Source organism: Amblyomma maculatum, chromosome 1, assembly GCF_055883805.1.
Source record: "Amblyomma maculatum isolate TAMU_Amacu chromosome 1, ASM5588380v1, whole genome shotgun sequence".
In the NCBI taxonomy this organism is placed as follows: domain Eukaryota; kingdom Metazoa; phylum Arthropoda; class Arachnida; order Ixodida; family Ixodidae; genus Amblyomma; species Amblyomma maculatum.
In genome coordinates, this window is record NC_139344.1 from 298,407,403 (window position 1) to 298,427,337 (window position 19,935).

A 19,935-nucleotide genomic window follows, 5' to 3' on the forward strand; every position below is an offset into this window, starting at 1 on the left:
ACACATTTGCGTGGAGTGCAGGGATTTGCGGCGCCTTTGTGCAGCTGGGTTACCGCGCAACAAGACACAGGTGTATCACAAGGCAGCTGAAGCCGGTTAAAGGCACCCAGTAAGTAAAACGGAGAAGGAGAAAAAGGAGAAATGAAAATCTTAAGCGATAGGAATAAAAAAACATATCACTGTACACGGTGTCTATATAACTTTATTGAATAAAACATGCCATAATGGATTCACTGAAGGTGTCCGAAAAATACAAAGAAAACACCTCATTTACTTAAATACTCAATGGGGCAGCGGCCAAGATCAAAAGAAGTTTTCACTGTACAAACATACATAAGAGGGTGGCACTCCACAATAAAGCAGTGTTCAGCGTCAATGAATGAATAAATAAATAACAGCAACAATAACTGTATAAATATAAAGACCATAAGCACTTAAACAGCCTCCAGAAACTGTTGCCGCTATCGACATGGTTACCGAACAGCTAAATGACCCCTGGAACAGTGCACTTTTGCATTTTCTCTCAAGTCCTACTCCCGGTCATTCATCCAAAGCGCTCGTCTGGCAGCCCACCACTTCTCCATTCGTGACGGTCTTCTCTATCGCCGCAATTATTTGCTTGATGGGCGGAAGTGGCGTCTAGTCATCACGCTTCATCTCCGCGCCTACATTTGGGCTGCGTACCATGGTAACCCACAGTGTGCTCACGGTGGCGTATTGAAAACCTACACGCGCCTACGTCTGCAATTTTACTGGCGTTGAATGTACCGCTTTGTACGACATTTCGTGCGCGCTTGCGAATCTTGTCAACGCTGAAAAACACCTCAGAAGTCCCCTGTTTCGTTGCAGCCGTTACCCTGTCCTGCGCGTCCGTTTGACCGAGTTGGCATAGATCTCTATGGCCCTCTTCCCACTACTGCCGCTGGATACCGGTGGATTATCGGGGCAGAAGAAAATCTTACTCGCTACACTGAAACATCACCGTTACCCTCTGCCTCCGCAAGCGACGTTGCTTTGTTTCTTCTCAACAACTTGATTCTTCGCCACGGGACTCCCAAGGAACTACTCAGCGACCGCGGACGCGTTTTCTTGTCTGATGCTCTTGAGACCCTACTGAAAAAAAGGCCGCATCATTCACCGCACTGCTACTTCTTACCGCCCTCAGACGAATGGCCTGACAGACCGCTTCAACCGTACTCTAAGTGACATGCTGCCCATGTACGTCAACGACGCTCATTTCAACTGGGACCAGGTTCTTCCCTTCGTAACCTACGCGGACAACACTGCGACACAGACCACCACTGCATTCTTTCCCTTTTTTTTCTTTACGGGCGCCAGCCAACCTGCACAATGAACACGTTTTTTCCCTACCGCTCTGATGATTCTGAATCGACGCCACTCTCGGACGCCGCCCAGTACGCAGAAGAATGCCGTCGGCTCGCTCGTTCGCTTACAAAGGAAAACCAGTGGCAACAAAAACACCATCGTGACACTGGCGAGGCGCCTTCATATGCACCCAACTCCCTGGTGTGGCTCTGGGTTCCTGCCCCAACCGCCGGCCTTTCAAAGAAGCTTCTTGCTCGGTATCACGGTCCATACCGAGTCCTTCAAAAAACATTTGTCAACTACGCAGTTCAGCCCATTACGCCCTCTGCGGACTTGCGTCGCCGTGGACGCGAAATAGTTCATGTGGACTGAATCAAGCGCTACTACGATCCGTCTATCCTTCCGGCTCCATCAGTCGCCAGGGTGGCTCCTTCTATACCCGGGGGGAAAATGTAGTGTGATAATCTTTATCGTTATAGCCACTGACATGCGTCGCGTGCGGTCGCTCTCGAGAACGAGGAAGCTGGTCGTCTTTGTGATTCGGTACGCCTGAAGCTCCGCTGCGATTTCATCCTGAGCAGCTGATTCCATCAGCGTCGACTGAATAAAAACACCCCTACAATATATATATATATATATATATATATATATATATATATATATATATATATATATATATATATATATATATATATATATATATATATATATATATATATATTGTGATGTGCTTAGACGACGACGAAGTGAAGGGTGCAGGAGCGAAACAGGAGAAGACGACGATGAAGGGAGAATAAAGCAGGGCGTTCGAACGAACGGCCGTGTTTCTGCTTGTTCAGTCTTTACAATGGCGCAGTCGACGAACGTCGGGCCCGACCCGGACCTCCACGACCCGCCGCCCCTCCTTCGAAGCGGCCGGGTAGTCACACGGCCGGCTCATTCGGCGCCTGGGACCCCTATTCCACCAGAGAACGGCGTCCATGCCTCCTCGGCGGATTCGGCTCTGGCGGCCCTCCTTCCTGAAGTGCTCTCCACCCTCCGGGAGGTAACCGCCACTTTCGCCGCAGCGCTTGGCCGCGTCTCGATGTCCTCTGGGTGCCCAGTACCACCGGTACCGCTTCCGGAGTTTCGTGGCTTCTCTGATGACGCCGAAGCATGGGTTGAACTTGTCGACGCTGCTGCCCGGCGTTCCGCTTGGTCCCCAGCCACCACGCTCGCCGTCGCGGAAGACCATCTTCGTGGTGCCGCCCGCGCCTGGCACCATTACGAAGGCCGCCGCTACACCACTTGGTCGGCCTGGACCTCTGCCCTCCTAGCTGCGTTTACGCCTCTGGCCAGTGCGCACGACGCCAAACTTACGACGATGAGAGCGCGGCGCCAGGCTCCAGGTGAAGACGTTTCCCTTTACATTTATGATAAGGTCCGTCCTCTTCAGGCCTGCAACATCGAGTAGCCCACGTCCGCAGCCAAGCAGTACATCGTCGACGGGCTTCACGATGACACCCACGCATTGATTATGTCCACACTGGACACGGACAACCTCTCTATGTTTGTCCACCGGGCGGCCGCCTTGCATGACACCGCCAGTCGTCGCGGGGCCCTTGCTGCTGCCGGAACATCAGCAGCACTTCAGCATGCTGTCCGTCCATGCATGGCTCTATCCATCCAAAACGACGAAGTGCAGCTCCGCTCATGCCGGGCCGCCTCTAGCGGCCCGGCATGAGCGGAGTTAAAGTGAGAGGAGGCGGACAGAGTTGCCGCGCTGTGCTGCGAGAGAGAGAAGGCACAGCAGCTGGTGGCGGCGGCTACTCGCCTGCCAAGAAGCGAAGCAGAGAGAAATCTCTCTTGGGGAGTAGCGGTCAGTAGGGAAGAGCTAATTGAGGCCCAGAAAGCAGACGGTCTATGCCAGCGGGTGCTGACAGAGCTTGCGAGTAGTGCAGCTTGCACCGGGAACGCTGAGGGCAGGTACGACGCGTATCTGCTGGGGGATGATGGCTTACTGCTCCGCTACATCCCCCAACTTGACGAGGAAGAGGCGATTGCATCCCCTTTCCGAGTCGTGGTCCCGAGGAAGTTGCGGAAACTATTCCTCCAGTACTTCCATGACTCAGCGCTGGCAGGCCATTGCAGCGGCACTAAGACCTACGACAAGTTATGCCGGGTCGCGAGTGAGGTTTTAGAATCTTTTAAGTCCACCTTTGCCTGTTTTAATTTTACCATTGAACTTCTTGATAACTCTTGTTTGTAATTCATAGATTTAAATTTGTTTTTTAATAATCCTGACCCCCTCTGCTGGGCGTACATGGACAGGAAAAAAAGGCACTGCTGCCTTTGGACTCGTGCCATTCGAAGCTGGCTAAGAGGGGTATTGCATCTACTTGCCTTAGGGCTTCGTTAGCCAAGTCTTCTCTCCATAAGGTTCAAGATAGCTTCCAGGCTCAAGTTTTCTGCCTACGGTCTGCGGGGTTTCCGCCTGCCCTTCTTCAGGCAGTGGCTGAGTCCCCGTTAAAGGCCTTACGCCCCGAGTCTAAACCTTTGGAGGCTGATATACAAGAGAGGCGGAAGATTTAACTGGTTCCCTATGTTCACAGGGTCACCCACAGCTTGAAGAAGGTTGGCGAAAAATTCGCGGTTGAGGTTCTCTTTTCTGCACCCTGCAAACTGTCACGTTTGCGCAGTTTAGCTTGTAAAGACAAACATAAGAAGGTTTTGTGTGGCATTAACAACAAGACTACGTTTGTGCCTTGTAAATCTGAAGGGTACAGCGGTAGCGCAGCGGTAAAACATCCGGCTCGCTTGCAAGAGGACCGGGGCTCAATTCCCGGTAGCGCGCAATTCTCCACCGGATTAAAAAAAAAAAAGAAATCCGCGTGTCGATGGAATTGCATAAACAGGTTTGGGGTGCGACCTGATGCCGGTGAACACCTCCGGCTACGCACTCCCTCACCAGAACAGGAGTTGGCCACCCTGGTGCAGTAATTGGCCGCAACCTCCTATGATAAGCTCCACAAAACCCCGGCCCTCAGTCACCAGCGGCTAAGGAACAACTGACCACGGCGGCGGTCAGCCCTGTGACGCAGCAGGGGGTGCTAAGAATTCCTGGCTCCGCTGGACAGGCCGCCATTGGAAACTGACCCTGGCAACGTTTACTTCACTAGAACCCTAGCTAGTGAAGCTAGTTTAGCAGTGCTGTTAGAGGAACTAGAGGGTATGAAATGGGATGTCATAGGGCTTAGTGAGGTTAGGAGGCCGAATGAGGCATATACTGTACTGAAGGATGGGCATGTACTGTGTTATCGAGGTTTAGCGGAGAGGCGACAACTAGGAGTAGGCTTCCTTGTCAATAAGTATATAGCGGGTGATATAGATGGAATCTATAGTATTAATGAGAGGGTGGCAGGCATCCTAATTAGGCTTAAAAACTGGTATAAACTGAACGTTGTACAGGCAAATGCACCTACATGTGGTTATGATGACCAGGCAGTTGAAAGCTTCTACGAAGATGTAGAATTGGCAATGCGAAAAGTAAAGACGCAGTATACTGTACTAATGGGCGGCTCAATGCCAAGATAGGCAAAAAGCAGGCAGGAGACCAAGCAGTAAGTGACTATAGCATTGGCTCTAGGAATAGCAGGGGGGAGTTACTAGTTGAGTTTGCAGAGCGCAATAACTTAGGAATCATGAATACCTTCTTCAGCAAACGGAAGAAGCGGAAATGGACATGAAAAGGTCCCAACGGGGAAAGTAAAATTTAAATTGACTTCATACTGTGTTCAACCCTCGCCATTATGCAACATGTAGTGGTAATCGGGAAAGTGCGATGCAGTGACCACAGGATGGTGTCGTCCCGAATTAGCCTAAATCTGAAAAAGGAACGCAACAGATTAATAAGAAAGAAACCTATCAACGAATTAGCGGTGAGGGGGAGGGCAGAAGAGTTCAGGATCTCGCTACAAAATAGATATTCAGCTCTAACCGAGGATGGCGACATTACCCTAGAAGCAATGAACAAAAATTTCAGATATATCATTACTGAGTGCACTATAGAAGTAGGCAGTAGGATAGTTAGAGAGGATACCGGTAAGCTGTCTATAGAGACGAAAGCTTTGATTAAGAAACGCCAGAGTATGAAAGCTTCCAATCCAACAGACCAGATAGAATTGGCCGAGATATCAAAGCTTATCAATAAGCGCAAGACTACAGTAGCCAAAGTAGTCAGGACCGTAATGAGATTGACGGTAGGGGAAAACAGTCAAGCGTTCCACCAGTGACGAAGGACGAGGTCAAGAAAGGATTAGAAACTATGAAAAAGGGGAAATCAGCTGGAGGGGATCAGATACCTACAGATTTGTTGAAGGACGGGGGGAATATCGTTCTAGAAAAACTGGGCACCCTGTATAAGCAGCGCCTGGTGTCATCGACGGTACAGGAACCATGGAAGAATGCAAACATTATCCTCATTCATAAGAAAGGGGACTCTAAGCACCATAAAAATTACAGACCAATCAGCTCACTGTCTGTTACGTATAAGGCATTTACTAAGGTAATCACAAATAGAATCAGGACAACCTTAGACTGCAATCAAGCAAAGGATCAAGCAGGTTTTCGGAAACAGTACTCTGCTATCGATCATTCTATACCATCAACCAGGGGATAGAAAAATGCTTGGAATATAACCAGCCCATATACATAGCATTCATTGATTACGAAAAAGCATTTGACTAAGTTGAAACCTCGCTGGTGATGCAGGCACTGCGAAATCAGGAGGTAGACAAGCCGTACGTGAAAGTGCTGGAAGATATATATAGTGGCTGCACAGCAACCATAGTTCTGCATAAAGAAAGTAACAAAATTCCCATAAAGAAAGGTGTTAGGCAAGGAGACACAATCTCCCCAGTACTATTCATAGGTTGCTTAGAGGAAGTATTTGGAGACTTGGAATGGGCGCAGTTATTGATAAGGTTAGATGGAGAATACCTCAGTAATCTGTGATTTGCTGATGAAATTGCCTTGCTAAGCAACTAGGGGGATGAACTGCAAATAAAGATTGATGACCTAGACAGGAAAAGTAGAAAGGTAGGCTTGAAAATCAATATGCAGAAGACTAAGGTAATGTTCAATAGCCTCGGGAAGGAACAGCACTTTAAATTAGGTAGCGAAGTACTGGAAATAGTAGGCGAATATGTTTACTTAGGGCAGGTAGTAACCGCAGATCCGAACCATGAAATGGAAATAACAAGGAAAATAACATTGGGATGGAGCGCATTCGGCAAGCACTCGCAGATTTTGACTAGCAGCTTACTGGTATCGCTCAAGAGGAAAATTTACAACAGTTGCATCTTACCTGTAGTCTCCTAAGGGGCCGAAACGCGGAGGCTAACCAAGAGGGTTCTACTTAAGTTGAGGACAACCCAGATGGCTATGGAACGAAAAATGGTAGGGGTAACATTAAGAGATAGGAATAGTGCAGAGTGGGTCAGTGAAATAACTCAAGTTACCGACATTCTAGTGGAAATTAAGAAGAAGAAATGGGCACGGGCAGGGCATGTAGTGCGAAGAGAGGATAACCTATGGTCTATTAGGGTGACAAACTGGATTCCAAGGGAAGGAAAGCGTAGCAAGGGCGGCCAAAAGTTAGGTGAGCGGATGAGGTTAAGAAGTTCGCAGGGGTCAAGTGGATGCAGCTAGCATAGAACCGGGTTAATTGGAGAAATATGGGAGAGGCCTTCGCCCTGCAGTGGGTAGAGTCAGGCTGATGATGATGATGATGATGAAATCTTAAGTCATATATGAGATTCCGCTCAGCTGTGGCATGGTGTATGTCGGCCAGACGGGCCGATGTATTAAACAATTGTTGGAGCCCTCTATTTCCTTGGATTCAGCACGTGGACAGCACCTTCCTTAATATTGCAGGGCTTGTAATTGTGTTGAACATAACTGTATCCCGCTCTTCGGCCGGACTAAGATTATCGGATGTGCGCGTGGAGGAAAAGAGCGGAATTGGCTTGTGATAAATGTGTAAGCGAGGCTTCACTTGTACCGTAGAGAGCTAGAATTTCTCGGGCTGACCAGATGGTTTTGTGTGTTGGTGCGCGTGAGCATTGGTGTTGAAGAAAGGAGGCGCAATAAACCAGTCTGCGTTCATCCTGTGTTCTTCTTCTCTTGTCCCGTCCTTTTGGCGCTGTTTAAGTTTTTCAATAATGCATTACCAACTAGCCCCCCATCGCACGGTATTAGATTACAATTCAAAGCTGCTCACCGAGGTTAATTAATTACGTAAAGAGAAAAAGTGTCAATGCAGAAGTTGTTGATTTTCTAGAAAAACGGCCCGCCATGTTGTCTCGTCCGTCATGCTACAACTTACGGCGCCCTATATTATAGGCCTCCAAAAAATGCTGTCACGTGACCAGCTGTTATTGTAAATCATTCGCCAGGTGCATGCAACCAGCTTCATCGGAGAGAGCATGGCTTAGAAAAGCGGATTGTGTTGTCTCAGACGCGTCTCGGAACTTTAAAGGGGTGCCGCAGTGACGAAGCTTTTTTTTTTTTTATGCGCCAGTTATCATTTTCGGTTGGAAAAAAAATCACTTCACTTAAACACTAGCTTGGTGGAAGCAGCGTAGCTAGACGTTTTTCGAGATGTTCTACAAATTTTGCTTTGACACTTTTTTTGAGTTCAGTTCAGTCGTTCAGTCGTGTCCGACTCTTCGTTACCCTATGGACCATGTCACGCCACGCTTTCCGGTCTCTCACTATCTTCCTAACATCACATAACGTCATCTGCAGTGCCTCGAGGATGCCATCTAACCATCGCGTTCGCTGCCTACCCCTTCTCCGGGGACCCTCAACCTTTCCCAACATCAAATCTTTCTCCAGCGACTCTTCTCTTCTCATCAGATGACCAAAGTAGCTGAGCTTTAACTTTAGAATTTGACCCTCTAATGAGCAGTCAGGGTTTATGGTCGACAATATCGACTGATTTGATCTTCTGGCAGTCCAAGGAACTCTCAAGAATCTTCGCCAGCACCACAATTCAAACGCGTCAATTCTTCGGCGGTCATCCTTTTTCACAGTACAACTCTCGCATCCATACATCACAACTGGAAAGACCATAGCACGAGTTATACGGATCTTGGTTGGCAGACTAATGTCTCTGCTCTTTAGTAGGCGGTCAAGGCTAACCATTGCTCTCTTTCCCAGAAGCAGGCGTCTCCTAATTTCATGGCTGCAGTCTCCTGCCGAGGTAATCTTGGAGCCCAAGAAGAGAAAATCTGTCACAGCTTCCACTTCTTGTCCATTGATGCTCCGGGACTTGATAGGGCAAGACGCCATCATATTTGTCTTTTTAATGTTCAGTTTAAGCCCAAACTTCTCACTCTCTTCTTGTACGCGCATCAGAAGTCTCTTGAGTTCCACTTCACTTTCTGCCATTAAAGTGGTATCATCCGCATATCTAAGGTTGTTGATACGTTTCCAGCAATCTTCACTCCAGCTGAAGACTCGTCCAGACCGGCCTTCCTCATGATGCACTCTGCATATAGGTTAAATAGGCAGGGCGACAGTATGCAACCTTGCCTCACTCCTTTCTCAATCGGAAACCAGTCAGTAAGACCATGCCCAGTTCTGACTGTGGCCTCTTGTCCTTCATACAGGTTCCTGAGGAGACAGATGAGGTGAATTGGAACTCCCATCTCTTGGAGAGCTTGCCACAATCTGCTGTGATCTACGCAGTCAAACGCTTTCGCATAATCAATAAAGCAGAAGTAGATGGGTTTCTGGAACTCTCTTGCTTTTTCCATGATCCAGCGAAGGTTGGCAATTTGGTCTCTAGTTCCTCTGCCCTTGCAAAACCCAGCTTGCACGTCCGGAAGCTCCCGATCCACATACTGCTGCAGCCTTCTTTGGAGGATTTTCAAAATCACCTTGCTAGCATGCGAAATAAGCGCGATCGTGCGGTAGTTGGAACAATCTTTGGCACTGCCTTTCTTTGGAATGGGGATGTATACTGACCTCCTCCAATCCTGTGGCCACTGCAGGGTTGTCCAGATCTTCTGACATAATGTATGCAGAATGTTAACAGCGTCATGGTTGAGGTTTTGAAGCAACTCAGCTGGAATGCCATCAATTCCACTAGCTTTGTTCTTAGCAAGGCTGGCTAAGGCCCATTCAACTTCACTCTTCAGGATGCCCGGCTCGAGATCAGTAATCACAACCGTCTTATGTTGGGTTTGCACATTCGGGTCCTTCTTGTGCAGTTCTGTGTATTCCTGCCACCTCTTCTTTATCTCTGAGGCTTCAGTGAGGTCCTTGCCTCGTTTGTCCTTTATCACGCCCAGCTTAGCACAGAAGCTTCCGTTGATATCTTTGATTGTCTATACAGAGCTCTTGTGTTCCTTAATTGGCTGTTGTCCTCAACTGCTTGGCACTGTATGATCAGGAAGGCATTCTTATCCCTCCTTGCTATTTTCTGAAAATCCGCATTGAGAAACTTGTATCTTTCTCTTTCCCCCATAACTTTTGCCATCCTCCTTTCCTCAGCTATTTGCAAAGCCTCTTCAGATGACCAGTTTGCTTTCTTGCATTTCTTTTGCTTTGGAACTACCTTAGTAGCAACTTCTTGTATTATATCACGAACATCAGTCCACATCTCTTCGGGCTCTCTGTCCTTTTTTGAGGCCAATAATTAAAGGATAGCTAATTAGTTTTCATTAATTAATTAACTTTTGTGAATAAAAAAAACTTGAGATTATCATAGCGGACTCTGAACAGCTCTTAATTCGAATACGGTGAGCTAGGGCTTACCGTATCCTTTCTAACCTTCCTTAACATGGTTTTCGGCAAACGTTAAACCTCACAAACCAAAACCAAACCAAACCAAAAATATTCAGGTTAAACAGAGTAACTATCATTCACTGATCACTCACGTTGCATACTTGGCGAATCATCTTGCGCAGAGTGCATTTTTTTAGACTTAGCTAAAGCCTGTGATAAAGTGTGTCATCAATTGCTGTTTCACAAGTTAAATAATCTTATCTTGATCCTCATGTCTTCCGATGGATTGAATATTTTTTTCTTCTCCGATAGCAATGTGTGTTCGCTAATAATACTACCTCACCGCTTATTAACGTACTGTCTGGTGTACCAAAAGGTTCTGTCCTTGGAACACTTCTGTTTTTAATTTATATTAATGACTTACCTTTCGCCGTATCTTCTAACATCCCTCTTTTCGCAGACGACTGGGGAATTTTCCGGAAAATAAGTAACCAGAAAGACACTGACTTAATCCAGTCTCATCTTGCTCTTATCTCCAAATGGTGCAGAACATTGAAAATGGAATTAAACGTTAATAATTGCAAGCTCATGCGCGTTTAGCACACCTCAAACCCTTCTTCTTCACCTGAACGGCATTCCTCTTGATTTAGTCAACTCATATAGGTACCTAGGTGTCCATATCACACGAAAAATAGCATGGCGTACTCATATCGAATACGGGATTAAAAACGCTAATCGCATATATTAGGGTATTTACGTCGCAGCTTTTACCGCTGCTCCGTCCTCGTTAAAAGTTCTACTTTATAAAATACTTATATGTCCAAAACTTCAATATGCAACATCAATATGGGACCCTGCGCATGATAACTTAGCATATTGTCGTGAACTTGTCCTAAATTTTTCCGTTCGCTTCATTCTCTCAAATTATAACCGCACTGAGAGCATCACAGCCATGAAAGCTAATCTTTCCCTTCCATCCTTACAATCTTGCGGGAAAGTAACAATAATAATAAATATATCGCTGAACTCTATTCCACAAGATACATTATCACGACACACTACACGACGACTTCATCTCACCACCAGAATGCATTTTCTGTCGCATCGTCACAAGGTTAAAACCGCTAAATGCCATACCAAAGCTTTTTTTCAGTCATACCTTTCCCGGACATCCATCGAGTGTAACCGTCTTCCCTCCGACATTGCAACCATTGAAGATAACAAAATGTTTCGCGATGCACTAGCTAATTTTGTTTATTCTGAAGAAAACTGACTTTGCATCCTTATAACGTTCACTGTATTGTACTTACCTTTATTCTATGTAACCCACTCCCCTCTGTAATGGCTTTGGCTCTGAGGGTACAATAAATAAATAATATAAAACACATTTAGCATGTACATATATATTAGGCTTGTGCAAATATGAGCTTTATCCGATTAGTTAAACATATAATGAAATATTCGATATTCGCTTCGATTCGAGTTTTGTTATTCGGAAACTTCGAAGTATTTGGGTCGAACGAATAGCCACATGCGGCAGGAAGAAGGCGTTTTAGGACGTTCTGGTTTTTGAATTCAGTTATACTTTTCCCAATTCAATCCAGTCCAAACAAATCTAATCCAAGCCAGGAAAGCTCAAAACAAAGGCACACAAAAACTCATCTCGTCGGCGCGGCCTATTGCGTTTAGTGGCCAACTCTGTCTCTGCCGCGGCTGCCTTTGACCACTCCAGTGCACCATGGGGGACGTGTATGTAGCTAGCAGTCCGATTTGGAAGCTTATAAAAATTCCACAGGGAGCTTGATGCCTTAAATTCAAGGCAGTACTGACAGGTACGACAACAACGCATTTGAAGAGACATCCGGACTACCAGGAGAAGCGGGGACGCACGCGAAACTCCATCTAAGTGGTCAACAGCCATCCATAGCTGACAAGCCGAAAATGAAGGCTCCAAAAACCCAACAGATGACAAAAATGATAGCTCGCTTCGTAGCTCATAGTATGCACGCCTACACATTGTCGAAGAACCGGGTTTTCTCGACAAGATCAATTTCGCTATGCCGAATTATGCTGTTTGGACAACATTCTCGAGAGCTATTATTGCAGACCTGTATGCATAAAGCAAACAGAAGGTGAAAACGAAGCTCAGGGACATTTTTGCAAGCGGAGTGGAGTCGCTATCAAACACAACCGATGGTTGGACATTGCGGATAACTAACAGCTACGTTTGTGTAACTTGTCACGTCATGGACAATTGGACTTCGTGCAACACGTGTATGCATTGGTTTGCACAGAGGTGACAAACTCTCACACTGCAGGAAACGTGTAGCTGTTTATCGCAGATGTCATTGAGGAGTGGGAATTTCCAGCCTACTGTGTCGATTTTCGATGTTACAGATAATAGGGAGTATTAGAATAGGGGGACCCAAGGCTTGGGGCCCCCAAGAAAATAGAGTGCCGCGGTGCAACGGGCCAGCAGACCGGTGAGTTTTAGAATAGGGGTTTTCCCGACGCAGCGGAGCCGGGCTGCGTTCTTCGATTGCAGTGCGCCGACGGTGAACTGTGAAAGAGCATTTAAGTATAGAGCAGCCAACAACGCTATTTTATCCATCATAAAGTGCAAACTATCTCAAAACTACCAGTTAAAACCTTTTCGCCAGACAAGACGAAATTGGCCAATTGCCAATGCAGGCTGAGCCAGGAACCCTCATTTGAACCTTCCGTGCTTTTTGACGTCTGGTCTCCATGGCAACGATACGAGGCGAACTCGTTAAGCCTAACAGCTCGCTAAATTCCTAAGCAATTAGAAGATTAGGTTCGTTTTATTGACAAATTTCGGTGGTGCGGGCATCATCAGATATATAGCACAAGCTTCCTGCGCCTTTCGTTGGAGGTGAACACGTCACACCATGGGTAACGATGAATGGGTGCCGAGGCGGGCGGCCGCCGATTGGTCGGACGCCCCAAACGTTAACATAAGACCCCAAGCATGATTTACGCTCTGCGCATTTCGATGCCCCAAGCTCCTTGATGAAACTTGAGCAGTTGCGCGGTCGTGCGGGAGTAGTGTGCATTGTCTCGGACACACCCTTCAGTTGTGTATCAGGGATGAAAAAAGAGAAGTTTCAGGGTTTTCGTAGCTCTGTGCTAAGATCAGAGCGAATAGATGGCTAACTTGCCTATGCCGGAGCTTGGGATACGGGTTGCGAGGGGATCCGGCAGCCACCAACCTCTCGACAATTTTGCCTGCTCGTGTCGCCTTTTGTCCGAAAACCGGATACGATCAAGTGTCGCTGAACGACACGCTGGAATGCGGGGACGATGTGCTAATGACGGCTACAAGTGCGCTGTTGCGGAGACGGCGAGGGTCCTGTGAACAGGAAGGACCCGAGTGGACAAGGAAAGTGGCAGAAGGACGATTGTGCAGAGAGGAGACGCGCTAGAGCCGGTCGACCCAGCCTCCCGAGGGACGACTGCCTGAAAATACCAAGACGGCTCGCTAGTCCTGGTGGCGCGTATATTGAGCTCGCCGAGTAAACCATCACCATCAGCGCTGCTTTCATCTATTGTCATCATGTCCCACCTCAAAAACCGGATCGCAGCTGTGGCGTCCAGACGCAGCCTCAAGACTGTTGGGTGAGTAGGGACGTCCAGCTCTGAATAGATCTGTTACTGGCCCTATTTTATGCGTCATTCCTGCTCTCCATCCCAAAAGGAGCCCTATAATCGGGACATCACAATGGTGGCAGCGGTATTTTCGGGTCTGGCATTGCTTTTAGTCAGATCCCTTTGCCACGGAGAGTAGGAAGGATACACGGAATTCGGCCGACTGGACAGACTGGCATTGAAATGAACGCCAAAGCTGAAGATCAGGTCATGGTGAATGGGTCGGGTGTACTAGCATTTAGCCATTTGATCCCTACGTTTGATGGTACTGGACCTGATCGCGAGTTTCTGAATACCGTAGAGCACGTTGTCAGCATCGCTTCTTGCGCCGATAGTCATGTGCTGTGTCGCCGTAAGTGTAAGATGGCAGGCGCTGCCAAAGCATTTTTGTGACATGCTGCAGCGGCCAGGGAGGCAACATTTTCCAAGTTCAACGAGATGCCTTGCGAAGACGTCCGATCCTTCGCAATGCGAGTACAAAAGCTGGCGCAGGCAACAATGGCCGATGAACTTGAGGCAAAGGATGATAAAAGCAAAATCAAGAAAGAATTTCTGCAGGATCAAATGTGATCGCAGTTCGTGAATGTCCTGAGGGACAGTATGCGGCGGTTTGTCATGTAACGTGATCCGTCGACGTTTGACGATGCGGTCGCCTGCGCTGTAAACGAGGAAGTGAACGAACTCCTCAGCGGCGGCATGTCTGAGATACGAGTCCTCGGCAGAGAAGAAAGCTGGTTTCGCAAAGAGATAGAGGAAATGTAACAACGATTAGAGAACACTGAGAGGTTTCTCGCTGCACCACAGTCATCGAGTGCTCCCTATGGGCGGCGTTATTCTCGTAGGGCATGCTTCGCGTGCGGCCGAACTGGTCACTTTGCTCGTAACTGCGCTGAGCATGCAAACTCCAAGAAAGAGTCCATTCCAAAAAACGAGTAGGTCGCCCCTCTGACTGCGGGTTGGAAGGGCTAAAGAAAAGCAACGGGGATTTCAGTGGATAGATCTACTGTAGACGATAAGATAGAGAGAGTACAAAACAAGGGTACAGCGATCTTTGGATATCTCTTACAGTAGTACGATATTCGGAGGAAACTAGTCCGGTAGTACAGTTCCGCTTAAATGGGAGTGAAGCTTTAATGTTAGTTGACACGGGCTCTTGCATTTCGCTCATTTCTGAACGGGCTTTCCAGATGTACCAAGAGCGATGTCTTGAAAAAATTACTAGCGCGGTACGCTCCCATGGGCGCTTTGTGGTCGGCATCCACGGCTGTTTCTCTTTGCAAATTTCCTTAAGAAATAGAACTTTTTTTCATGACTGTATTGTGATTGCGGATGGACCTGCAATTCCAGCAGACGGAATAATCGAACAGGACATCATATCGGCCCAGAAAATTAATATTTTACAACTGAAGGGGTCTTGGATCTACAAGAGTGCCAAATTCCTATTAAAAACTGGCGAGCTTAAACTATGAGAGAGGTCCCTCAAGTGCTAGCCATCCTCGATGATGCGCCCGAACGCATATCCGTGAGGCTGACGTGCCCTTGCACTGTACCGGCCTTGTCGCAAATTGTTTGCTGGGCAAATCTGGCGAAACCCGTGCGCGTAGGCCAGGTTTGCGTCGTCGAAGTTGACCCTGTTTTAGCGCATGGATTGATAGGGTCCGCGACTCTAGTGAAGCCAGACGAAAGATGCCGCGTTCGCGACCGCCTTGCAAACTTCACTAAAGAGGAAATAATTTTGCCTCGAAATAAGAATATTGCTGCATATCTGTGCGCTGTGCAAGAACCAAAAGACGAAAAAGTGCTTGCGGTCAGTCACAGATCATTGCCAGACATTGACGGATGATGAGATCACGTCTTTCTTTCATGTGTCTCACATACCTGAGGAGGACTTGGCCCAACTGAGGAAGGTGATCAAGGCGTACATTGAAGTTTTTTTCTCTAGGCAACTTTGACCTCGGGCAATGTGGAGCAATCACCTCCTGTGTGCCAGAGGGCCTACCGCATTCCGTATGCGCAGCGCGACGAGATGGCCAAGCAAATGGTGGATATGCTGAAAGCCGGCATCATAGAACATTCCAAGTCCCCGTAGGGTTCTCCTGCATTATTGATTGAAAAGCCAGATGGGTCATTCCGTTTTGTAGTTGAGTACAGGAATTTAAACAGTGTCACCTGAATGAACCCGTATCCGCTGCCAGATATCCAAGAGATAATACCCAGAAATGTGGCGCAACAAACACTAACACATTCGAAGAGACGCAACACACGCGCACACTACCAACTGTAATATGGCTCTGAACACACACATCATCTTCACCACTCCTCTTCTTCTGCACCCAAGTACATATTCCCATCATCCTCTTCTTTGCCAAGGAGATAGTAGCGCACTTTCTTCCCCGCAGAACATAAGCATCGTCCAAGCATGACAGTCACCAATTCTACACTGACGTACATCTCCACACACCTCTGCTTTGGCCTTGGCCAGCAGATAATACCACAATCGTCCCAGTATACCACAACCATCATCCAAGCTGGACAGTCACAAAGTCCACCACGTAGTCACATAGTCACACACTAACAACCAACCACCACACATGTGCAGTAGGACAAGTCCATCCAAAACACATCACTTGCGAAGTCCCTATGTAATGAAAAAACTGCAACCTGCCGAACATGTCTACGAAGCAGCGAAGTACATGAGAATGAGAAGTACATGTACTTGAGGGAAAAAAGGATCAATAAACAAACATGGCCACAATACATGAGAGGTGTCTAAGAATAACAGCTTTAGGCCCGATAATAAACTCGATTCTTTCCATTACTCAAGAAGATTCCTCAATAAAAATAAATTCTTTTCTACGTAAACTCAGCGAGGCTTCACTAATACATCTGTCTTCTTTCTTCTATATCCAGAATGCCTGTAAAATTTCGCGCGCAATCTTATCCCGACTCTTCCCTAAAATATTAAGCCTGCTAAACAATGGCTCACACTTGCACTTCTGACAGTGCTGGGGTAAATTTGACCCCTTCCCATTTTCTATGGACTTCTTATGTTCCCTTATGCTATGATTGATACATCTTCCAGTCTGCCCTATATATAGGGCAGATATATACTTCACCGCAAGTCAGTGGAATCTCGTAAATCACTCCCACCTCACATCCAATAAAACTCTTTACATGCTTCTTATCGCATTGTGCTTTCTTTCTCCTCCCTATTAATGGACACAACCCACCCAGGTTTTTTGGCGCAGAAAACACAACTGGCACCTCATACCTACTGTAGAGCTTTCAGCATCTGATGCACTTCCAAACTTGAAAGAAAGTTGAAGCTTATGAATGCAGTAGTGCAATCCTATTGCAAAAACCAGCGTCTCCAGTGCGAAACCAGTAAGATTTTGGCGCTGGGTTTGCACTGGATCTGCTGGGCACGCTGGAGGTCTGCGATATTCACTGGAGCAGTAACGGGAAGACACTGGCTGCACTGGTGCGATGGGAGAAAAACGCTGGGATTAGACTTTTGACGCTGGGTGTGTCGCTGGCATCCGCGATGCACTGGGAGAAGCGCTGTATGTGCGCTGGGGCCGCACTGGTTCCAGTGCCCTAGTATAGCCGGTGCGGCCTGCGACGTCAGCCGGAATAGCATCCCTCGGGGGCGAACAGGGCAACAGCGTACTTTCAATCGACCATCGGGGGGCATATGAAAAATATGGCTCAAGCAAGCGCTTTTTGCTGCGAAGTCGTTGCGCATTTGTAAGAAAACAAAGGCAGTATCTTTTTTTAGAGTTTCCATGTTTGTATAGGTCGTTTCGAGCGTTTCGAGAGAGACAACGACCGCCGCGCCTCGATCTCATGACACACTGGCGATTAACGCACAACTAAAGCTGGAATTGAATAATGTGGGCTACTATGCATAACCAACTTCACAGCTGATCTTAAGGGCACTCTAACACAATGATTACTGCCAAAATGTTCAATGCGGGCTCAATCGCAGGCGAGCGTAGCCTGCACCACGGCCCAGTATAAACAGCAGAAAGAAAAACTAAAACCAGGAAAAGAGTAGTTTCCCGAGCGATGGGCCCATGATAGAAAAATCAACAACATACAGCGCTTGTAATACATAATATTTGGCGTGTTTCTCAAGCTTTTGCGCTCCTTCTTACTCTGCGTATCAAGCAGCCGAGCCCTCGGTCATCGCAACGTTTCCCGAAATGTTTACATACAAATAAGGTTTAGTTACACGCAATTAGGGTAATCGCTGCGTCGCTTGCCGGTATTGAAGCTTGGTCGCACTTTTTTCCTTGAAGGCTTCTACTAAAACTCCGTGTTCAGCGAAAATTACGCCCACGGTAGCAGAGCACCACCCAAGAGCCGGCGTTGGTAAATTTGCCAGCGATGTCAAACTCCACATGTTAAAATGATTCCAGTGCACAAAATAGCGCGCATAGGCACCCAGAACATTAGTTGCAAGTCGTCAGAGCAGACAGCAAGCTAAAATGATCAAGAAGTTGCAATTGTTAGAGCGGTAGCAATGGCCTGTAGACTGCGAAACATGAAGTCCCAACCTTATAAATGCTGGTCATGGCATAAAATACAAAGATGTTTAAAAAAAAATCCAGGTCTCGGCGTGGCTGAGTGGTTAGCGTGCTGAGCTAGTGATTGATATGTGCCTAGGGCCTTAGTTCGTGGCGCGCTTGGTGCACTGATTTTTTTTTCTTTTCTTTTTTACATTTTTTTTAGGTTTTTTATGTACCTAACTTGTTTCGTTACTTTTTAATTTTTATCGCACGCCTTTTTTTTTTCTCCGGGCGAACAGTACCGCCAGTGCGGAGCGTCCCAGTATGCCGCGTCCCAGTGCGCCCAGTTTCCAGCGTCATACTGGGACCATAATCAGGTATGGCGTTGGGGCGCTGGCACCCAGTGGCACTGGTTTTTGCAATAGGGAAGTCTTGAAGCCACTTGACCATGCCACAACGGAACAGTCTGGAGACAGCTATTCCACGCTGTCACAAGTCATTCCCCTGTAGCAGTGTACTAAGGTGATTCTAGCTGAGAATGTTTCCGAAGGTGACACTATTGCTTGCCTGTAGCCTCTTGCATCAAGACGACGTTCCCTGATATTGAGATGTCGCGCCTTCCTGCATTGGTAATATTGGTTGATCCTAGATACAAAGATGTCTGTTATGCAGAACGACCCGCAAAGCAGTGAGCTTTGATTCTACTCACAACGGCAGCAGAAGACACTGTGGATCAATATAGTACAACAACAAATGAGAACTCTGCAGAAGTCTGTTTGGAGCGCTTTTACACATTTCAGTTCGCATGCACATAAGTCGAACGAGTACGAGCCCCGTTTCTATACTCGGGGACAACTTTCTGTGGCAATGTGGTAGAAGCTACGCAGCCGAAACGCACCAGCTCACTCCGCACAAGCATATAGTGCCTCCAGAAATGCTCTGGAATGTTAGACCATTACGGAACTATTAAGCTTATTATTGTATCAGGCTTAAACTACACTACGAGCCAGTACAGTGGGAGTTTAATAGACAGCGTTCATGTCGATGGCTGTGCGGCCTGTCGACAATCTCGTAAAGCGCAAGAGCGTAGGCGGGGCCGGGTGGGATGCGTCGGCCGCTTTTCTCCGCCCATTTCTGCGCGCGTTCGTATCGCTCGTCTGCTTTTGACAGCGTACGTCGTGCGCGTTGCCGAAACCGCCGCCGAAGCCAGGTACTTGGAACTACATGGCGTAGTAATACAGTTAAGAAAGCCCCACCCTCGTAGCTTTGGCTCCATTGCCACAGAAAGTTGTCCCCGAGTATAGTTGGTTCTTCGCCGCTATATCTGTTGGCTCTTTCAATCGATGCTGAACAGCATATGAGCAACAAAGTTCTGCGTTTCTTGTTACATGAAGTGATTCAGCAAAAAGGCGGCTGACCAGATAACCTACATTTCAGGAACCACAACATGCCGAGCACAAAGTTTGGACGGTGGGCTGCAGCTGTTGTTATAATTTTCGGAATAGATATCACCGCGAGGAAAATGAGGGCGAGGGTAGCAAGCAAGCAGTGGTGATGCGCGCGTGCAGAAACAGTCACAATCTATCCTGATAATTCGAAAACACGTCGCAACCATCACCGCTGTAAAACCACGTAGTACTCTCTGGCATGCGCTCGCGCG

At 47.3% G+C, this 19,935-nt stretch overlaps 1 protein-coding gene and 1 pseudogene across 1 annotated transcript in view; both read left to right on the forward strand.

The window, feature by feature from the left end:
* LOC146206870 (uncharacterized) overlaps positions 1 to 15,853 on the forward strand; it is a 35,626-nt pseudogene extending 19,773 nt beyond the window's left edge.
* The window catches only part of LOC146206869 (uncharacterized), a 155,362-nt gene that overhangs the window by 56,034 nt on the left and 79,393 nt on the right, over positions 1 to 19,935 (forward strand). The window lies entirely within an intron of this gene.